Source organism: Octopus bimaculoides, chromosome 7 (assembly GCF_001194135.2).
Source record: "Octopus bimaculoides isolate UCB-OBI-ISO-001 chromosome 7, ASM119413v2, whole genome shotgun sequence".
Taxonomy (NCBI): domain Eukaryota; kingdom Metazoa; phylum Mollusca; class Cephalopoda; order Octopoda; family Octopodidae; genus Octopus; species Octopus bimaculoides.
Window position 1 is genome coordinate 82,125,903 of NC_068987.1, and position 9,962 is coordinate 82,135,864.

The 9,962-nt window shown below is 35.2% G+C and overlaps 1 long non-coding RNA gene across 1 annotated transcript in view; it reads left to right on the forward strand.

The window, feature by feature from the left end:
- The window catches only part of LOC128248310 (uncharacterized), a 44,909-nt gene extending 35,768 nt beyond the window's left edge, over positions 1-9,141 (forward strand). The window contains exon 3 of the long non-coding RNA XR_008264543.1: positions 8,782-9,141. This is a non-coding gene — a long non-coding RNA (uncharacterized LOC128248310). The remainder of the gene's footprint in view (positions 1-8,781) is intronic.
- Positions 9,142-9,962: the final 821 nt, after the last annotated feature.

A 9,962-nucleotide genomic window follows, 5' to 3' on the forward strand; every position in this document is an offset into this window, starting at 1 on the left:
GCTGAAGACATGCGTAAGCTCGCAAGGAATGAAGCCAGTATGCTCCGCTGGATGTGTAATGTAAATGTGCATACCTGTCAGAGTGTAAGTATCTTGAGAGAAAAGCTGAACATAAGAAGCATCAGTAGTGGTGTGCAAGAGAGACGATTGTGCTGGTTTGGACATGTGGTGAGAATGAATGAGGATAGCTGCGTGAAAAAGTGCCACTCCCTAACAGTTGAGGGAACCCGTGGAAGAGGTAGGCCCAGGAAGACCTGGGCTGAGGTGGTGAGGCAAGACCTTCGAACATTGAGCTTCACCGAGGTGATGACTACTGACTGAAACCTTTGGAAATGTGCTGTGCGTGAGAAGACCCGGCAAGCCAAGTGAGATCGTTGTCAGGGCCCTTGCACTGGCTCTTGTGTGGGTGGCACATAAGATGTACCATCCTGAGCGTGACCGTTGCCAGTACCGCCTGACTGGCCTTGTAGGGTTTTCGAGCGAGATCATTGCCAGTGCCCCTGGACTTGCTCTTGTGCGGGTGGCACATAAAAGACACCATTTCGAGCATGGACGTTTTCGTGCGGGTGACACGTAAAAGCACCCACTACACTCTCTGAGTGGTTGGCGTTAGGAAGGGCATCCAGCTGTAGAAACTCTGCCAAATTAGATTGGAGCCTGGTGTAGCCATCCGGTTGCACCAGTCCTCAGTCAAATCGTCCAACCCATGCTAGCATGGAAAGCGGACGTTAAACGATGATGACGATGATGACTGCCTAAATACCAATCTTGAGAAATTAGATTCTCAAAATCAGAAAGGAGAATGCTGATTCGAAGACTACAGATCCAATCCATCACTGGAACTGTGAAAATCTGTAAAAATTTCCAGAAGTTTATCATGTAAGTATATATGAGCGTGTCTAGATATGCAAGTATATGCATGAGAAGACATACATAAAGCAAAACATAAATATCTGCACATATACATACATACATACAAAAATACCTAGTTGTTGATGATGAAATTCCAATGAAGGAGAAACCGGCTCTTTCTCTATTGACAAGAAATCTTGAAATAAAACTGAATAATGAGATACATAATTTACTGCATATACACATTCTCATATACAAAGTATAAAGGAGGGTTGAAAAGTTTGGGGCATTAAAGGTATCACGAAAGGCCTGGTTGGAGGCCCAAACTTCTGTGTTCTTTTACAGGGCTTAGAAAACCTGAAGGACCACTGCAATAAATGTGGGAATCTGAGAGGGGAACATGCTATATAAGATCATAATTAACTGATTCTCCTGTATTTTCTTTTACCCAAAGCCAGGAACTTTTCAGCGCTCCCTCATGCATAGATACCTATATAAGCACATTCAGCTGGACACAAAACCATACACACAAATATGCATATAAACGCATACATATCTATATACAGCTATATACATAACATATAAATACACACACAAACTGTTATATATATATATATACATATATATATACATATACATGAATATATCAATACATATATGCACATGTACTTATATATATTCACTTAAATATGCCTAGATTATATAATACACTAGACTACCCATAATCCATTGGGTCACTGGGAAACTCAGTTTCCCAGCAGCGGAGTTTTGTTTTGTGGGTCTTTTCTTTTCCAGGTTATTTCACAATCACATGCAAACGGTTCCTTTCCCCTAGAAAAGGAAAGATTTGGCTGCTATTTCTTGCACGCCCTGCTACCACACAACAGGTATGCTGGATTCTTTATCACAAATAGCTGTTATGTAGTAGCAGGGCGTGCTAGAAATAGCAGCCATATCTTTGAAGGTGAGATAATGTTGAATGCACTTGAAAAAAACCTAGGGAACTGTGGTTACGAAGCTCATGATATGTGTGCGTGTGTGTGTGTGTGTGTGTGTGTGTGTGTGTATGTATGTATGTATGCATGTACGTAGGCATATGTGTATGCATGTATATATGCATATATGCATGTATGTATGTATGCATTTACATATGTATGAATGCATGTATGTATGTATGTACGTGAGTATTTATGTATGTATGTAGACATGTCTGCATGTGTGTATATGTGTATGTATATGTAAATGTATGTTTATGTAGTGATGTGTGTGTCTGTTCAAGTTGCATATATGACTGTTACTCCGTTGAAGGTTGTATGTATATATATTTACTGTAAAAAAACAAATCATATTTTTTCAAAATCATTGTCAAATCACTGTCTAATCAAAAGGTTAGAGTTTTTTCCCTTTCAGGATGAAGTTATATTCTGAACATTTTCCCATCATGCACCGTTTTGGGTATTTATACATCCAAACCTCAAATATCGCAATAACTACTTCTCCAATATACTTCATTTCATTTGTATTAATAATTCAGGGTAAACTTAATTCATATTTTCCCATAATGCACCAGTCTGGCTGGGTAACATTGCAAGCAAGCAAGATTGAAAATGACTTTTAATGTATTATAGATATATATCTATATACCCGTATATCTATCTACCTATCTATCTATCAGGATGAAGTTATATTCAGCACATTTTCCCATTATGCACCGTTTTGGGTATTTATACATGTAAACCTCAAATATCTCAATAACTACTGCTCCAATTTACATGAGATGTATTTAATTTCATTTGTATTAACAATTCAGGGTAAACTTAATTCATATTTTCCCATAATTCACCAGTTTGTCTTGGTAACATTGCAAGCAATCAGGATTGAAAATGTCTTTTAATGTATTATAGATATATATCTGTAAATCTATCTATCTATCTACCTACACACACACATATATATATATATATATATATATATATACACATAAATAAACAGACCAAATATAAATGCAACCATGCCTGCTTACTTAATTTAAATATATGTACACATAAATAGATATCGATGCACACACACATACATATGTACATTCATACACACAGACACACACACACACATTTCAGAATAAAGGCACATATATACACACATATATACTCAAAGGCATACATACAGGTACAAATATATGCATGTACATATAGATATCTTCATACAGCAAATATGCATACAGGTTCATATATAAGCATATGGATATAGAAGCTATACAATAGACTCTTCAATTAGATTGAATATGTCAAACTTGATTATAATGAAACAGATTTAATGAATCATGTATATTAATAAAAAGGAAATAATGCCTAAGGTAGGAGTCTATAGAGATTTCAAGGTGCAGAATTACAGAACCATGCTGTCATGACAAGGTAGTGGCTTTAATAATGTGAAAAAATGCATGTGTGTATGCATGTGTGCATATATGTAGGTTTGTATGTGTGTATGTATGGATGGATGCATGGAGGGTTGGATGAAGGGATGAATGTGTGTATGATGTCTTTGTGTTGGTCTGTCCCCATCATTTGACAACCAGTGTTGGTTTGTTTACATCCCTGTAACTCACTGGTTTGGTCAATGAGGTCAATGGAGTAAGGACCAGACTACAAAAAAACAGAAGTCCTGGGGTGGTTTTGGTCAACTAAACTCTTCAAGGTGATGCCCCAGCATGGCCTCAGTCCAGTGACTAAAATAAGTACAAGATGTCTTTGGTAGATCATCCAAGGCTTGCTTCCAAACAACAAGACAAGAAAGAAATAAGGTTAAATCTAGAATGCAAGGAAGCCGTTTATGGAGTCATGGTATTCCATAAAACGGTCGGGTAACCTGATTTACCTCCCTTCAATAAACTCTTCTATCTAAATACACAATTTTGAAATCCCTTAAGCTTTATAGCAATTTTGATATATTTCCAAGCTCATCCACACCTTTTGCTCTAGTTTGCCAAATGTGTTGGCTGCATTCCCAAATCAGTGGTATTTGTCTGAGGTGACAAAATACAGACATTTCTCAGTAACAGAGTGTATAAACTGCACGGTAAGATGCAAGAAAAATCTGTTGATTTAACTAAATCTCTCAACTCATTATTCCTCTTTGTGCTTGTTAATTGTAATTTTGCTCCATGAAATATTCTCATCATTGTTTTTACATCCACTTTTCTATGCTTGCATGGGTCAGGTGAATTCTATTGAAACAGATTTGCTATGGATGAACACTCCTATCAGAAATCCTCAACTGTTTGCAAACAAGATAATGTTGTCCCATGGCTAAACATGCTTGTTTTTTTATCTTTTGCTTGTTTTAGTCATTAGACTGTGGCCATGCTGGGGCATGGCCTCAAAGAATTTTTAGTTGTGATGCCAGTACTATGTTTTTTTTTAAAACCTGGTACTTATTCTATCAGTCTCTTTTGCTGAGTCACTAAGTTACAAGGACATAAACACACCAACACTGGTTGTCAAGCAGTGGTGGGGGATGAACACAGACACAATGACACACACATACATATACAACAGGTTCGTCCAGTTTCGTTTCCGTCTACCAAATCCACTCACAAGGCTTTGGTCAGCCAGAGGCTGTAGTTTAAGATACTTGCACCAGGTGTCACTCAGTGGGACTGTACCTGGAACCAAGTGGTGGAGAAGCAAGCTTCTTATCACAGAATGCTTCAAAATGTTCTCCAATGATTCTCATGCACAAGAGGATGAATTTTCTCCACATTTCTTGGGGTGACACTTGTGGCAGGTCTTGCAGGTCACTCATCATCTTCCACAGACATTCTTCCACTTTTGAAGAACCTGTGCCACTCAAAACGTGGCCTCATCACTGTAAGCTTACCGAAGCATGCTCAATGTCTCTGTAGCAGACTTCCCAAGTTCAACACATCTATGACAAAAACTGGAAGACTATAGCATACACATGATCACAGTGATGTCGCTTGACACACTGCCTCATGAAAGTCACTGCTAGCTCTCACTGCATATGCAACCATATGCTGCCCTCTGTTGGTGCATTACAGAACTAGTCTGGGAACTTTTTGAAACCACTTCATATATACTGGACTAAAACCAGAATGACTCGCTGCTTTGGTTTTACTTTTTGTTGTGCAAGACTTTAATGAACAATTTTTACAGGGTTTTTTTTGAGAAGAGAGAAATTCCTTTGTGGTGTTTAGTGTTTTTGTTTGTCACTCTTTATGTACTGCTGTTACCAGCTTTACAGACCCAAAATGTTATTGTTTTCTTACCATGTTGAGTATTAAGTATAAGTCTGTTATATGCAACAGAAGCAGTGTTAGATTAAAATAACCATCTGTGTATCATACTGAATATAGATGCATCATGTAAAAGAAAATTAACTGTGACATTTGTCAAGTGAGTGCATTTCTTATGGACATGCTGTGTTTAAAAACACAATACATACACCAGTAGCAGATAAAAATTGTCTAGCATCAAGCATCCTCACTATCGACTGCAAGAGGATTTTTATCTGTTACCAATATACGCTATGTTCTTAAACACAACATGCTTGTAAGAAATATCATCTTAGATGAATATCACAGTAAATATGCTTTCTTGTAATGTGCTTACATTAAGTATGATACATAGATGACAATTACATGGAACATATTAACCATGGGGTCTCTTCCTGTTTTTAATACTTTAGTGTTGATAGCATCCATACATAACTGTTTTGTAGCTTTACAGTGCTTAAATTCGTTTTTATATTTCATCTTTTGTTATTTTTGTAAGAATGTCCTCATCACATGTGGACTACTTACAGGTTATATGGGAATTTAGAGTTAAAAATGTTGTTCAAAATTATCATATTGAAGTATCTTAGCTGTGTTTGTATATGTGTTACCATCTTTATCTTTTATTATGCTGTATGATAAAGGTTGTGACTATGTATTGTTCTTGAAGTCAGTATCTAGTTCTATTTTGTCTTATAGGTTCTCATTCTTTTGTGTTTTTCGGTGTTGTTTTGACAGATTTGTTCAGTTCATTGCATCGTTCAGCTTTGATAATATCGTCTGGGTTGTTCAACATTTCTATTCTGGCTTTTCACCTTTGTTCACAGGATATCTCTATTTCCGATTGTTGGCTTGTCACTGGTTTTCAAGTCCACAATCCGACAATTTCTTCTGTTATTTTATTTGTTGTTTCTTTGAAAGACATATACTTTTTGCCTTTGACATCTGTTGCCATGTTTCAGGCTGTAGCAAAGGTGTGGAAGCAACTCCTGTCATCTATATTGCAACCATTTGAACTAGAGTTTGATTGGCAATTTTTTTCGCATCATTATGGCATCTTTTGTACTTTATTCTCTGTTTTGATGTTATTAAAAAGTGTGCCATGAAAAAAAATCAAAAACAATTGGAGTTTATTTCTGTTTTTTTGGTCTTCTATTTATTCTTAACAATGGTGTCCACTTTCCTGGATAATAATGTAATTCAGCTCATCTCATTGAGTGACTGGTAATGGAGTGGGACCCATGTAAGCCAGCATTTTATGGAGGGTTGAATCAGAGTATTTGTTATCAAGATACCATCTGTTGTACAAGGCTGCAATAGTTCTAATCCTTATTTGATTTCTTAAGACCCTGTTTTCTTGCAATATTCTGCCAGTTCTTGAATTGGTTTTCTCTTATCTCAGTATTTGAAACTTCAATAAACATGTAAAAGCTGCTTCATGGCAACTAGTTTCATTTCATTTCTTGGTCATCAAAGAATTTATTTGACACTTCACTTTTACCTGAGCCTGGAGTTTCAATTTTGGAAAATGGATATTATTCCAGCTGTAGTATTAACAAATGATATCCAATAATATCTTTCAGAGTAATATTCATAGAATTTGATGCTTTTTGTGAATTCTTCGCTACAATCATAACCATTCATCTTCCTTTAACCCTTTAGCATCTAAACCAGCCATTTTCAATTTTAGCAAGAAGTTACATTTATTGGCAGGGACTTGACAAAGATATTGAGTTTCTTGTGCAAATATGTCCAAAATGCGCAAAAGCCTCAGAATTACCTATTCAAATAAGCATTCCTTGGTCGTTTCCAAAAGCACCATGGTCTAGAGTACACACAGATTTTGCAGGACCTCATAATGACAACTACTTTTTTTTTATTATGGTTGATGCATTATTTAAATGGTCGGAGGCCTTCGTTATAAAAAACAACAACTTCAGCCACAATACAAACGCTACATCAAGCTTTTTCAAGATTTGGGTTACCAGTTGTTTTAGTATTGGATAACAGTTCACCATTCACTTCTCTAGAATTCACAACATTTTGTAAGAAAAATGGTATCAATCATATAAGAACTTCTCATATCATCCTCAATCCAATGGATTAGTAGAGAGATCCATGGATACCCTTAAGTGTACATTGCTCAAAATTGAGGAGAATGGTGAGTTAGAAGAAAATTTGCAACTCTTTTAATGAACTACAGAATAACACTGAATGCTGCTGCACCTGGGCCAAAAATACTGGCAGAAATAATGTTTCTGAGAAACATTTGCAGTGTTTTTGATAAGACGAAACTTGGAAATGCAAAACAATCACCAAAATTAAGTAGTATACCAAGTCACAGGCAGGGAGGTCTAGTATATGTTCTTGATACTTGACCAAGTCACCCTAAGTGGCAAGACGGTCAGGGAATAAAGCAGAGAAGTAATGTCATATATGTGATATTAGTTGGACCTTTCACCTTAGTGCAGGACGTTAACCAGTTAAGATGTAGGGGAGAGCTGTCAATGCCACTATTTATGAATGAAAATCAAGGAAATATGAAAAATCAAAATATTCAAACTCGATTAGAAACTACTTCGTTAAATTTACGAAGGTCCAATTGAAATAAAAAACTGACTGAACACATACAAGTAAGCCCTCAAAATAAAATTTCTTCATATACCAAATATTCATCTTTTAATGAAAGGGGAGATGAGAAAACCCCAGCTGTCCTGACACAAAGCATTGTTTATTGTCATCCAATCCATAGACACGATTTGATCATGTGATGTTGATTATTTAAGCTTTGATTCATCCAGTGAAGAAACACATTATGGACATAGATATACATCGACTCATCACTGTGGATTGACTCTTTTCACCTTAGCACACCTACTGTGGTGCAGATTATGGTTCATTTTGCATTGTGGGCAAATTGAAATTACAATCTACCACTTTGCACTTCAGTTTTGAATTGTTTATTTCATAAAGTTATATTCTGAGTACAATATTATTTGTCTTACTTTATAACAATAATCATGGTGGTGATGACAATGTATGGGTTGATGGCAACAACAACCATCACCCTACATCATACATGGGTAATCTGTGGCCCTCGACATGTTGTTGTGCAGCCGTTGACGAGTTTCTAGGTTACTAATTTCATATTAAGACAAATAAAATTGGGAAAAACTGCAAAAAATTCAGTGTAAAGTGGGCAAGTAATATTTCATGCATATGTGTTTTATCATGCGGCCCTTTCCCACTTGGAAATGGTAAGCTGCCCATCCCTGCCCTACATAATGGTACTAATAGTGGTGATTGTGGTGGGGTGGTACTAGAAATGGTGACTGTGTTGGTAATAATGATTAAATCAATGCAGTTGTGACTTAATTTTTATGGGATCATTGTAGCTGGATTGATCACTTTCTGGTGGAAAATAACAAATTTTCTCAGTTTCCAATAAACTTTTAGCTTCTTCACATTTTTCAAATGCTGGCGAGAATTAAAAAATTGAGAGGAATTCTAGACCAACCGCATTTTTTGTTCTTTTTTTGTACTCTCAGATTTTGAATATTGGACTTTTATCCTATTCTATGCCACATTCCTGGAAAATAAAAATGATTAATCTCTCTATAAATTATATCTGTTTACAGATGGAACTTCCAAGATAGAAACAGTCTTTCCTACCTGGTTTAATGTGAAGAAGATATTACTTGTGTGCAGGTAGTTTCAACACTCTCAAGTAAATGGGAACCACCAGGTATACGCAAAATATTTGTACGATATTTCAGGTAGTAAGAAAGGCAGCCAGTCAGATGTTTAGTATCATTAAAGGAAATTGGAGGCATCCATACCAGCCAGGAAGGACCATGCTGTGGAAAACAATAAGGAAGTTAATAGAAGACAACAATGAAGCTGTTGATGATGATAATGGGGAGGAGAAAAAAAGAGGATTTGATGTAGAAAGGAAATGTGATATCATTAATGAATATAAGATATTGCAAATGATGATAATGAATGCTATTATAATAATTGAAAACTGTTCTTAATAATGTTGTGACTGTTATACACACAACACATAAGTAAAATGAAATCAAAATATATTGTTTCATCATGCTATGTTATTCTACCGAAACTGTTCAATGAAATAAAAATGCACATCAGTTACAAAAATCAATAGTTGTTGGTTTGTTTCTGCATTTTATGTCAGAAATCATTTATTGAAGAATTTAACATAAAACTTGTGTTAATTTTTTTTTTTTCTTTCTTTCTTTCAAAAATACTAAAGTTTAGTTTTGAAAGAAGGGAAACAAATTAAATTTAAAACAAAAAGTAAGCTGAGTGCATGTCAATATATATTAAGGCATAAAACTTGGTGTTCTGTAATTTAACTTGAAGTAGTTTCAGCTTAAATCTAAAATTTAAATTTAAGAACCTTAAAAAAAATATGATTTATATTTGTTATTATAACAATTTCCAAATTTATTGCTGTTTTAAGATTTCGAAGGAAAAGGCAAAATAGAAAAGAAATGTATAGGCTTCTTCATCAAAACTGGCGAAATTGGCCTATAGCTAAATGACAATACAAACAACTAATTATTATAGTCAATAATTTTTTAAAACTATTTTATATTCACTAATGACTATAAGCTAAGATTTTTTTCTCTTCATCTAAATGATATTATTGTCTACAGCAATTAATTTGAAAGGCTACTTCAGACAATATAAAGAGCTTTTGTATTTCAAATGTATTGTATATTGAAATAGCACTATTGTTATTTTAGAATTAAGAAGAGTGTTGCTACAGAAGAATGAATAAAAGTATTTCAACTTT